We start from the raw sequence: 10,109 nt of genomic DNA, 5'->3' as shown, positions 1-10,109 counted from the left end.
GTCTGTATTGTTATGTTAAAAGTTTAAGTTTTAAGTTCCTGAAATGTTAAATAATAAAAGTTACTTTTATGTTAAAATTACATAATTTTATACTTGTTTTTTTTTACGTGATTTCTGGCAATGTATCTTTTTAGCTACATGAATATTAGTATTGGGTTATGGCAATGTATCTTTTAAGATACAATTCATAACTTTGAACTTTCAAGTCCAATATTTTTTTTGATAACATTTTTGAATTCAGCGACCTTAAATTAGTTTAAAAATATCTACTTTAAAATTTTCATTCAAATATTTTTATGCTTGCCAAGTTAAGGGTTAACAGCCATAATATGGCGTGGGGCTATGAGGAAAATGATGAAAACGGAGATATATTATATGATTGGCTAGACACAATGAATATGGAACTTGTCTTCAGCATAAAGGACAAGGGAACTTTTCGATCAGCAAGGTGGCTGAAGGAGTACACGCCAGATCTAAGCATAATATCGAAACCGCCAAATGATAGTAAACAACTGGCATCGCGCCGTATTCTCTGTGATTTTCCTCACAGCCAACATCGACCGGTGGTCTTAGAATATGGCCTAAAAATTCCAATAATAAGATCAATCCCAAAACCAAGATGGAATTTCAGGAAAGCCAACTGGACTGAATTCGCCAAGGAACTAGATCACCTAATACAATGGATCCCAGCAAAGGCAGAGTGTTATGATCGATTCGTGGGAGCGATAAAAATGATAGCGAAAAAGCACATTCCTAGGGGCTTCAGGAAGCAGTTCATCCCAGGCTGGGACGAAACGTGTAATGAACTGTATGCGGAGTTTCAAAGGTCAAAAGATAATAACATAGCGGATGAATTAATTAACAACTTAAACTCAATAAGAAAACAAAGATGGCATGAAAAGACAGAAAATCTAGACTTTATAATATGATGATTTTGAGTTATAGTTTTTTCCATAAACTTCAAATACGTTTAAAAACTTGTTTGAAATTTTAACTGTTTATATTTTTAAAAAATATAATTTAGAAATGTCCTTAATTTCATAATAAAAAATACATTGCTTATATGGGAAAAAAATTGCTCTAAATGGCTGACGGGACTTTTAAGTCCAGACCGTAAATGACTGGCGGGACTCATAAGTCCCAGGACAAAAAAAGGATAATGAACTAAATTTTTATATTATTTTCAAAATGTTTCCATTTTTAACATAGAAAAACATAAGGAATTGACAAAAAAAATTTTTTGGTTTTTCTAGGTTTGGGTCTAGAAAGGGTTAAATAAACTGCCAATTGTGTTAAGTGACGTCTTAATTAATTGAAATCAATAATCTTAATTTTGTTGAAATAGTTAATGATTTTCTTTTCTTTTATTATTATTCATGGGAAGTTAACAATGTTAAATATGTTGTATTTCAAAAGAAAGTTTTATGATGATTTCTCCTTACAGCCTCCTAAATCTTAAAATATCATTCCTGAAAAATGCATAGATGTGTACTTAACACATGTGTGCTGTAATGATGTGCACTTAGCCATCATATATCTTAAATTTTTAATTGTATGATAAGTAATATTCAATAAAATACAATAATATATAATAATTATAGTAATAACATATTTATAATAATTATAATAATTGATAGCTTTAAATATAAGATAAAACTCACACATATGTACATATACACACGCACACACTCTTATATGTAAAAGAATTAGATATATAAGGGGACTAGTAGTCGCTAAGCAGGGGAGTCTTTATCATCTTATTGTGCGGATGGTCAAAAGCGAGTGTAAGAGACTACGCAGATCGTTCATACAATAAGACATAATAATAAGTTTGTAATTGATTAAAATATATATATTAAAAAGTGTTAAAAATAAGTTAAATAAAATTACAATTGTGATTCAAAGAAAAAAGGTCTAATTATTTCAAAATATAAATCGATCACCTCATATTACATCTTGAACGCGAACCACGATTTCAACAAGCAAGTCGACACAGGAAGCAGAGAGGTAATATCATTAAAATATAATTATTTAGCAAGTAATAATTTAGAAATATATAATAGTCCCCAATCAACTTACTATTATTCTTTCTCAATCATTACAGTGCGCTTAACCATCGATATATAATACTTGTTATCATTCATACATTCATACATTTTACTGAATCCGAGTTCATTGCGTACGATTGTGATGGGCCTGCTCAAAATGTTACGTCGTTTGACAGCTTAGAAGTGGATAACTGCGATTTTCCAATACCATCAAATTAATTTAATAACTGTATGCTCGATATTTGAAGATGCACAAGCCGTAGAGGGAGGGTATTTTTCTGATATAGTAGAATTAGGAAATGCTCGGTGTGTTGGGTAATTCATCAAAAACGATCCTTTACTTTTCCCCTGGGAGGTGTAGTAACGGATTTTAAAATAAATGAAACAACATTAATATCGCACACAGTAACAGGACCTCTGAACAGATTTAGAAATTGTAAAGGCACCAATTATAAATCAAATAGGGAAGAATGGGAAAACGTCATAGTACAGGCCAAATTTAAAATATATTTATCAGACGGTACGGCGATAGCAAACAGCAAAGACAACACTCTTATTCTTCCGTCGGGTACAAGAATGAAATTATCTGATAACTATGGTGTTGATACGTTTAAAGGCGAAATTTTATGGACAATAAATCATTATAATTGTGAAGAACAAGATTTTTTTGTTCTATTTGACGGTACAGCATCATTAATTACCTCGATCACTAACGACAACTTGACTTTATATACGTATATCGTAGAGACCATATATACAGGCATGGATATAGTTCCAGCGGTCAGACGTGAGTGCACTGTGAAAGATGTAATGATGGTCGTATGTTTTTAATGGAGAGGAATGATATCGTCGCACTTCGGTGTAAATTTTTACGACAAATGTGTACGCTGCGAGAAAATAAAGACGATCGGCCAGTGGTTTATCTCGACGAAAGTGGGTAAACCAAAACCATTCACGGACCCTTATTTGGCAAAATGAAAATAATTCAGGTGGTCTGAAGGTGCCGACGGGTAAAGGAGGCCGACTTATTTAAGTATTAATTTTGAAGGTTTAAGATGGCAAAAAATATTTTGAGTGACTCAAATAATTGATTTGATGAATTTTGATATTAGTGATGATGACTTGGATTGTTCAGATGTGGAATTTGATTTGAGTATGTATTTTATTTTGCTATATGATTTTATTTTAACTTTTAATTTATGAATAATTGTTTTTAGATGATGCTATGAAACATATAGATGATGACACAACACCATTGGTTTTCCAAGATGAATATCAAGAGCTGCAGCAACATGTGAATCCACCAGATTTAGAAGTAGAAAATGAAAACTTAGATATAAACAATTTACCTATTTTTATTGATGATGATTTGATACTTATACTTATTATTTGACAGCCGGCGTATGATAGCGGTTAGGTAGGGGGGCGGGTCCCGCGACTGTCGTCGTCGTCGTAGTAGTCGGAAATATAAATGTACATTTATATTTCAGGCAAGCACCAAGCTCGATTTTTTTAATATATGACGCAATAACGTATATATATGTATACAATGTTTACTTTTATAATATTTTTTTATATAAATAATTAGGTAATTATTATTAAAATGAACAATAGCATCGATTATGATGATCTTTGATATTTACGTAATTATAAAAAACTCTATGTACTATTTTACTATATAAAGGCGTTTAGTAATACACTTATTTCATTATACGATAATATTTCCAAGTGTAATTTTCTTTCGTATTATTTTTGTCTTACAGTACGTATTTATTTTAAATATGAACCACAACAGTGATTTTGAATCTGGTGCTTTTTTAGACCTGGAATGTTCTCAAAGCTTCAAGCCCACTCAGACATTAGCCACTTTTTTGGAGGCAACCGAATCAGAACTGCAAGCGGAACAAACGGTATTTATTTTATAATCATTTTTTAATTTTTATTAAATTATTTTATTTTGTTAGTCGACACCGGTAAAGACGGCGGAAAGTTGGAATAAAAAGAAACATACACCAAGTACAACAGAATCTAGAATTACGGTGTTCGAAAAGGACGAAACAGACTTTCTTTGAAGAACTTGAAAGGTTCATCAGCGCCTCCGACGAGTACGGAGACAGTGACTCCGACCGATCAACAACCAGAAATATCGAAAGGGGAGCAACGCCGATTGACGATGTTGGATTTACCGATCACGAATTTATTGAAATGGGTGAAGATGAACATCGCGAAAAATCTCCGGGATTCGGAGATTTTTTTCGAGTTAATGAAGGTGATATTCAATCTACCAACAGATTCCGAAGATCCAATATTCTACCCTCTGACGATAATAGTTCTAATGGTCACAGTGATTTTACCGAAACAAATACCGGACATGTAAATATATTATAACAAATAAATATAATATATATTAAACAATTTTTTTTTTAGTCTGCACCCGAAGAAGTGGACGACTTATATACCGGAGACAGTGACGGCGATGTCGGAGATGGAAACGACCAACTTTCAACCTTTAATTCCTCAGTATACAAAATTGTTGACCAATCTCAGGCAGAAAATAAAAACATCTTACAACGAGCTGCAGATCAACTCGCTCGTTACGATTGGCCAGGAAACGTTTGTTACGTCTCCGATGTCGTTGTGCCACCTGGACGCGGTGGAGTTGTTCGATTCATTGAATTTTATAGAAAGCAACCCTTCGTCATTATCAGCGAACACGACGACCACGTCCATATCGCCCACGCCTGTCTCCAGGCAAACCAAGCTTGCCGGTGCAGCTGGTTGCAACGCTGTGGCGATTTCAGAAAGTATAGACGAAAGCAGCTTCGAGGACGCATTTGTGCGTGCAACCTCGGAGAGAGCGACTGGGAGGCCGTTGTGCGATATTTTTGTACAAACGGGCGCGTCGCAAAAAAAGTGCACCTCCCAGGTGCCCATGAAGGACTTTGTAGTCAAATTAGAAATTTTTCCGTAAGTATATATTATAAAAAAAATAAATTTAAAATTAAATAATATTTTTTTTTAGTCGGAACAAGATCCAATACATTCAAAAGAAGGATTGTTGGAAGCATGCATCGACGAGGGCTCTTGGGACATTTTCGGAAGGAAGTCCGCACTACGCAGAGGCGATGAGGGTGGCCGGGGGCATATTGGACGACGTGTCCAAACAGCCGAATCGAAAAACGGAGTCAACAACGACGGGGCTTTTCCAATGACGATTGACGAATTATTAAAGTATTATCCCACTTGCCCTCCCGATGCATTTATAAATATTAAAGAATTTTATTTAAATCCTGTTTTGAACAAATATGACGAGACGGACAGAAACATTCGCTTAAAATTACGTAATTGGTGTAATATTATTAGAGATTGGGATTTATTTGATTTTAACACATACTATCACACTACGGGCGTAAAACCATATTTTAATGCATATTCTAGGACTTCGGTTAACGTATATTACTCTGTAGAAAAATCGATTAACATAGCCAACGAATTATTACGTTATCAATTCGAAAATGACGAAAGGTCAATTAAATTGTTTTTAAATACTCTATATAATGTTTTGGATAAAAAAATACCGAAATTAAACTCAATATGTATATATAGTCCCCCGTCAGCAGGAAAAAATTTTTTTTTTGACGCCGTTGCGTCATATTTTTTAAACTATGGTATATTTGGCACCGCTAATAAAAACAATAATTTTACATGGGCGGACGGAGCGGGTAAAAGATTAGTCATTTGGAATGAACCTAATTACGAACAAGCACACATTGAAAAAATGAAAGAACTTTTGGGTGGTGATACAACACGTGTGCATGTTAAGTACAAAGGCGATCAACCGCTTCAAGGCCCTCCAATCATATTATTAACTAATAATTACTTATCAATATGTAATGATTCTTTGTTCTCTGACCGTCTCGTTACATATAAATGGCAATCTAAATTGATGATAATCTAATATCTGATATGAATAATGATGATAATGTAATACATAATGTGAATAATGATAGAAGTTTTTTTATAAGTAGTCGTACTACTCAAAGCCAGGAAAAAAATAGACAAATAAATAGTCAAAAATAAACGCGTGATGTATCATAGGTGATACATTTTTAAAAAATGTATACGAGTTAAAAAAAAAATGAAAATTCCAAAAAAAAAAACCTTGGCCTGGCAGTGGTAAATAATTTTAAAGTGCTTGGCAGGGAAAAGGTTAAAAAGTTTTACCTATGCATAAAAATTTATGTTGTTATATTAGTTGTAACATATAGAGTTTATAGATATATAAGTTTACAAAATTCATAAAAATTGGATATTTTACAATCTTTAGAGGGTTAAAAGGATCTACAGCCTTGGCACATATACATTGTAAAAACTAATTATGTTTTGTTATTTGTGAGTAAAGGAAGGAACAAAATAAAAAAAGTCTGATGTTATAAAGAAAGAGGATAAAAAAACTATTTTATGCTCATTATGTTATAATCTAAATTTAAACTCTTCAAAACCAAATTATTTTATATTACAAATAAGTCATGTATGATGTAATTTTTAATAAAAAAAAAATGAAATAAAATATTTATTTTAATAATGATTTACTGTAAAGGAACTTGATTTCATAAAAAATTTATATTTATATCTGATTTCCTAACAACACACATTTTTAACAGGTTTGTGTTATTACCTTGTAATTAACTTATTAATTTCAATAGTAGCTTAAGTCACAAAAAACTTGTTTAATAAGTAAATTATTTTAAAACGCATGATAAAAACAATATAATTAAATTATATACACTATGTAACAACTGCTTGTTAAATATTCTTTACTAGACATTTGTTTATAACATTCTTTACATTTAATAATCAATACACTGTGTATCCAAAAATGTCATTATTTATAAACATACAATTGTGTACAAACCACAAACATGTTTTTTTAGATAAGCAAATTAGCCAACATTTACAATGTTTAATATTAATGGTTGTAATTTAACATAACCATCCAAACATACATTTAAGAGCTTACAGATCGTTAGACCGTGCCAGGGGCTCATACATATGCATTTATTGAATAATATATATATTATATTATATTATAATCATAGCTAACTTAATGATATACCAAATATACCAATTGAATGGTAAACTTGTAGTTATCAATTATCATACACAATAATAACACATTAATAAGTTGTTTTTTTTTTTTTTTTTTTTTTTTTTTATTAAACAACATTTATATCAATGTTAATGTAAATGTAGTCGTAAAGAACAAATAGCTATTAGAAGTATACATAGTGGTTTAATGGTTTAATTATAATGTAATAATAAAATTAATTTTTAAACATTTTGTTTTATAAGCAAATAATATAAATATGTTGATCTAAGAAAACTTCAAGTAAGTCATAATTCAGAACCAAATTACATCACTCATAATTTTTTTTATTCAATAAGTAAATATATTACTATTATACTGTAAAATGTACCCATGAAATAATCAACATTAACAAGCATAAATTTGTTTTTACTTGTGATATAATAAATGCCATAATTCTTAGATTAAATGGAAATTTTTATGGAATCAAAATAGATTAGACATAACATGATAAGATGTTAGGTTGACTATTAATTAGAACAATGAAGATAAATATGGACAGAGATCAGACTATGGACTTATACAAAATAAAAAAAGGGAATGACTTGACTAGCAATGTGTAGTAAGGAAAATTTAATTACTCAATTTTATGTTTTAATTAAATAATTTTTTCACTTTTAAGTTTTACTATTATTAAGGTTACATTGTTTAATCCTTACTAAAGTTTAATTTTAATTAAATATAATTTGTAATTTTTGATTAAACAAAAAAAATCAAAAAAAGGATGAGTTAAAAATCTGACTAAATGATCTACTGATTTAAAAATTAACATCAAAATTAAGGAATTTATTAGTATAAATAAATGCTCTAGGTTAGATTATCAGATGTAGGGTATTTAAATTATATGGTTATGGAATCCTTATCCATTTCTACCAGCATGTCATCAAATACCATGTTAAGACACAAAATACTATCAAATTCTTTGCAGACAATGTTACGAGAAAACCAAATGTTTTAATATAATAAGTACAAGTAATATTTGAAATAATAACAATAAAAATTAGATAAATAATAATATTCTAGACAATAATCAATATATATCTCACATAATAAAAACCATCATTTTGGAACAGCCAACAATACACATCAACAAGAATCGGCCACATCAATTTCACCCACATTCACATCATAAAACATGAAGAACAACCTCTCTGTAGCCAATGTAACGAACCGCTCTCAATCAAACATGTAGTCTTAGACTGCCCGCTATATGTCAACGCAAGAAACATTCTCAACCAACCATCAACGATGGAGGAAGCTCTAGGAGAACACAACACGCACTTGATCCATACCTTCTTCAAATCCATCGGCATTGACACAAAAATTTAATGTAAAGATAGAACTACACTGCTAAAAATATAATGTAAATATACAATATCACTGTAAAATCCATATATACCAAAATTGTAACGTAAAATTAATTTAGAATTTAGTTATTTATTTGTATATTCATTAATTAACGATAATGTAACCACAACCACAGGCTAATGACCTAGCTGTTGAAGCCTTTAATATCAATAATATCAATAAAAATAAAAATAAAAAATACACATCAACTTACCACTCGAACAAATATTTGTAAATAAACCTTAGGTTCACTTAAGCTAAACAAACAAAAAAAACTGCAATCAAAACTTTATTATTATCTACCAATTTCACATAGGAAAATGATAGCTAAATTTGAAAAAGAACAAAAAGCAAAGAGAACTAGGTATTCACTGGAATCATCAATCAATATTTCTATGAATTTTGTATTCAATTATAAATGAGAAGATTAGCTTTATAAAAAGCGAATAAATTCATTTTGACGAGAAATACATGTGACCATAAGATTTCATAATAAAAAGTAAAATATTATAGTAAAAGTACAATATTGTAAGAACTAAAAATAAAACAGTTCAACTGGAAAACTGCGGATGATGGTACCAAAATTAAGTGGAACAACATTAGAGAAATATCGGTGGATTATAAAAATCCGTTTCATCTATTCATTAAATATGACTTAAGTGCGGCAGACTTAATCAAAATTGATATTAATAAAGGACATAAAAACAAAGAGGTAGACATCAGCCTCGATGTGAACCAATTAATGCTTATAAGGGGAAGTTATCAATCAAAAAATTAAAAATTTCCGATTTATTATCATTATGCTCCACGGGACTTATTCCAAAGGTCTATCATGATTTCTACAAATCTCTCCAATAGTCCAATCAAAATACAGGGCATGACGTGTTAAAAATGTATTATAATTATTTTTATTATTTTCATATTTTAACAATATTAAAAAGAAGTTTGGTTTTTCGTTTTATAACAATTTTTATTATTATTATTTAATTTTATTAAATAGAACTTATTAAAAGTTACTTGTGTTTATTTTATTATAATTTTTATAGGTAGTTACCTTATATTTTTAACTTTGTTAAAATATAAAACCAGTTAAAAGTAAATTCTGTTATTTCATTTTATTAGTTATTACTATTATATTTATAAATTACGAACATACTACTGTAATGTTGTATCAAAAGTTAATTTTTAATTTTGTTATTAAAAATGTTTGTTTTATTTTAATAAAAGGATTTCAAAATCAAAAGATATTAAGTTTATTAAGAAATAAAATGCATGAATTATATTATTTTATATTGGTAACAGTTACATTACCCATAAAAAAACATAATTACTATTAAATTACAAGATGTACGATGGAACATGGAACTTCCTTCTTTTTAAAAAGCTTATTACCAATGAAAAAAATCGTAAGTATAGAATATAGTACCAATTTTTTTTTTATTGCTTATCACCATCGAAGAAGGTCGTAAGTATAGATACTACTTTTTTTTTAAGGTAGTATCTCAAAAAACTCGATGAAAATTAATTTTTTTAAATTCATATTTTCATATTTTTTATAATCATAAACT

This window comes from Rhopalosiphum padi, chromosome 3 (assembly GCF_020882245.1).
Source record: "Rhopalosiphum padi isolate XX-2018 chromosome 3, ASM2088224v1, whole genome shotgun sequence".
NCBI lineage: Eukaryota > Metazoa > Arthropoda > Insecta > Hemiptera > Aphididae > Rhopalosiphum > Rhopalosiphum padi.
This window is presented reverse-complemented; position numbering follows the sequence as displayed.